Source organism: Hipposideros armiger, unplaced genomic scaffold, assembly GCF_001890085.2.
Source record: "Hipposideros armiger isolate ML-2016 unplaced genomic scaffold, ASM189008v1 scaffold_66, whole genome shotgun sequence".
NCBI classification, from domain to species: Eukaryota; Metazoa; Chordata; class Mammalia; order Chiroptera; family Hipposideridae; genus Hipposideros; species Hipposideros armiger.
Window position 1 is genome coordinate 1,905,429 of NW_017731416.1, and position 3,821 is coordinate 1,909,249.

Here is a 3,821-nt window from a genome sequence, read left to right on the forward strand (position 1 = left end):
CCCAGGACCTTATATTAATGTGGGGATTTCCAGCAGAGAAATCGACTAGCAGAGGAAAGTATATTCTTGGGCAAATGTTTTAGGCACTCCTCAAATCAGTTTAATGTTTGGTGGCTAGAATTCCCCTTGAAGACACAATCCCTTCACAATCCCTTGTCCAGCACTAAGGTACACCCAGGGGCATCCATGAAGTCCCGGCGAATTGATTCGAATTAAGAAGCCTGGTTGTTCAGAATTAATTCATCGGCTTACTCTGAAGGTTAGATAGTGTTCAATTTTGAACCTTGAAATGTATCCATCAGCAGAAAGGCGAATGGGCTGCTTGTTGCTATGCAGACAACGTCTTTTGGAAGGTCCTTCTGTTTGCCTGTGGATTCTCGCCCTTGAAGAAAAACTGTTAACTCGTGCTGCAGCCTGCTGCTCTCTGCTTGGTTTTGGCTATGTCACTAAGCCCAAAATAGAAAGTTCTTGTACTGCAGAGCTGGGAAAGAGGTTTAAATTTATCAATTCAAATAACAAAGGGTAGCATTATTCTGGCTCTTCTCGGGTGGGGGTTTGGGGAGAGAGAATGCCTGCTTCATCAGGAGTGATCTGACACTGGCAGGGGCTGGGACCAGGAGACAAGCTTCCACTGTGGTGAGCTGGGCTTGTTTCCCATCCTGGCGCCCCTCACTCCCTCCTTCCAACTGTGTCACCTCTTTTAGGACATGGGAAAGCGACTGAGCCACTGGGGAAATTTCACCGAAGTTATCAGACTGGGAACAATTCTCTGAGCCAAGTCCCTTCTCTCTCAGCTTTTAGAGGACTCCGTATCTTCCCACAAAGTTAAACAGCAGGGAGCTATTATGTTTTCCTATCAAATGGTCAGACGTTTTCAATGATTCTTAGGGTTGGGAAGGCTTGGGGAAGTTGGCATTCTCATGCGTTGCTGAAGGGGTGTAAACTGATGCAGCTGTGTGGAGAACAGCCAGGCATCACGGACCCACGGTAGGACAGATGTGGGTTCAGAGGATCTTCCCTCTACAGCTGGTGGGGCTGTAAACTGCTTCCCCAGACAAACTCTTGTACAACCGGGGACATTTACAGCAATGTCCATAGTAGCAGTGTGAACAAACGCTAATGCCTAGAAACAATGTACTTGCCTGTCAGGGGAGCGTGGATGATAAACCATGGTATACGTATTTATGCATTAGGGTATTTTACATCAGTCAGAATGAATGACAGTGAAATGCGATGATATGGATGCATTTTAGCAAAGTAATATTAAGTGAAAAAAGTCCTGAAATATTACATATAGCATGGTATCCTTTTTATAAAGCTAAGAACAATTTTTTAAAATTGCTCTTTAAGGATATATACAGGTTGAGTAAAAATTTATATAAAAAGAAAAGCAAGGAAATGGACACACGATTCAGGATTGTTCCCTGAGTGGGGAGCATGGTGAGATGAGGTGGAAGGCTTTATGATTAAATTTCGGTTATTGTTGAGGTCCTAGCTTTTGTTTTGGGTTGTGGATTTACAGATACTGAGTACATTATCAAAATTAATGAATTTACCACCTAAATTAATAAAATCAGGTCTTCAAATACCAATTATGAGAGTGTGTCACGAGCTAAGCATTATGGTTAATCCAAATCTGTGTACCTGACATTTAAAAAATAAAACAAAACAAAAGGCCTTTGGCACAGTCATTCCACTTCTAAGCATGTAACTTAAGGAATAAACAGAGATGCACACACAAGTCTGTGAACAAGGACATTTATCACGGTATTTATTAATATAAAAAGAGGAAACAATCTAAGTACCAAGCTAAGGGATTAGTTACATAAATTGGGTTACATCAATATGCTTGAAAATGCAGTAGTCTTCTAAAACTACTATTTTCTAAAAGTTTTTATGTGGGAAAATACTCATGATATGTCAGTTGAATAAAACAGGTTGCAGAACAGACATAACACAATATGAACCTAGTCTTTAATTGCCCATGAGTCTTGAGCGCGCGCGCGCATACACACACACACACACACACACACACACACACACACACACACACACACTGGGAAGATTATACTCAAAATGATTATAGTACTCATCCCTGAATGTTGTCAGTGGCTTAAACTTGTCAGTGGCTCACAACTATTCTACAATGATCATTCATTCTTTTACAATCAGAAATAATTTTATTATAAAAATAGATGTTAATAATTAATACATGGAGTACTTGTTATGTGCTAAGAGCTTTACATAGGTTAATTTATTTAAAGCTTACATAGCTCTGTGTGGTTGGTACTATTGTAGTCCCCACCTTATAGATGAAGGTACTGAAGTTTAGGGGGTAAAATCACTTGCATGAGGACACAGAGCTCATAAGAAGTGGTGCCTTGAATCCGGCTTCTAGGGGGCTCTTCAAAAGTTGGGCCCAATAGTAGGGTCTTGGTCTCTCTCCCTGATGCGGGATGGTTCCACCAGAGAGAATTATGTCCTTGAGAATAGTACTGGGAACCAAATAACCTGACATGGAACCTGCAATCCACAGAGAAAGAGGCCCCTGAGCAGTGTCTAAGCCAGGGCGCCCAGCCCCTGGGGGTTTCTGAGGAGTCCTTGTGGGAAAGGAGATCCCAGTGATGGGAGAATTGATTGGAGAACAGAGGTGTTTTACCCACGGCTCTGGCCAGCTCTGACTCCCACCAACCACGGTAGCATTGGCGTCTAGAGCCCTCCGTGGAGAGGAGGAGGGTGCTCTGGGTGCATCTAGGGTTGGGACAGAGCCAGGAACTTAGCTGCGGTCTCTTCTCATCACTCATGCTTTAAATATAAGCTCTGATGGGATCAAGGCGCCAGAGATAAAATGCCTTTCTCAAGCTAAGCAGGCAGGATCTGGTATCCAATTTGGACAAGACAGTGGAAAATAGACTCAGGGGGAAAAAATCCTCTGGCCTCAACACCGGCACACGGGAGCTGAAGCATTTGACACCTTAACATTGTAGAGTAAACAAATACAGGCACGGTTTCCTATGTCTTCTTCAAAACATCCAGAATAGATATCATTTAAGAAGGAATGATTTTAACAGTTAGTTCTTCTCTTCTCAGCTGAAGAATTCTGGATTATCTTTCAAGATGTAGCCCAAGCATCAGCTTCTGTGGAAATACTTCCCCAGCTGCCCCGAGCAACAAGGCATTTCCTCTTCTGTGCATGTTTAATAAATGATTTGTTTACCTGTCAGATTGTCTGCGTTCCCCTGCTGGAGCATAAGTTCAGTGGACTGTGTTTACGTACCTTTGGGTTTTCCCTGCTTTCTCATCACCTCTCCCTCCTCGTGCATCCCTATGCCTGCCATGTGGTCAGTGCTAATTAAATGTGGCTGTTGGAACAAAAAGTAGTAGAAGTTAGGGGTGTGATGTTCTAGAATTCCCGAGCTGGGAATTCAACCCCTTTTTGCATCTTTGATACTGGAGAGAATCTGATGAAAGCTAAGAGCCTTTCCCCAGAAAAAAAAGCACATGCATAAAAATAATTCCCTATTGTATAGCAGTAAACCCACATGCACACCAGCACGTACCCAAATGAGTGAATCTAAAACGGGAAATCTGAATAAGAAAGGTGGATTATATCACTATCAATATCCCAGTTTTGATACTGTGCTGCAGTATTGCAAGATATTACCATTGGGAAACTGACATCTCTCTGTATTATTTCTTACACTGCATGTGAATCTAAAATTATCTCAATGAAAATGTCAATTTAAAAAATTCCTATACATTATCCTTTGGGACTTGATGGATCTCCCCTGAATCTATCCAGGAATCTAATTTGAGAATTC

The 3,821-nt window shown here is 42.1% G+C and overlaps 1 long non-coding RNA gene across 1 annotated transcript; it reads left to right on the top strand.

The window, feature by feature from the left end:
• The first annotated feature begins 586 nt into the window (after nucleotides 1-586).
• Nucleotides 587-3,223, top strand: LOC109382594 (uncharacterized). The gene is made up of 2 exons (XR_002123947.1): nucleotides 587-636; nucleotides 3,091-3,223. It is a non-coding gene; the product is annotated as an uncharacterized LOC109382594 (long non-coding RNA).
• The last annotated feature ends 598 nt before the right edge of the window (nucleotides 3,224-3,821 follow it).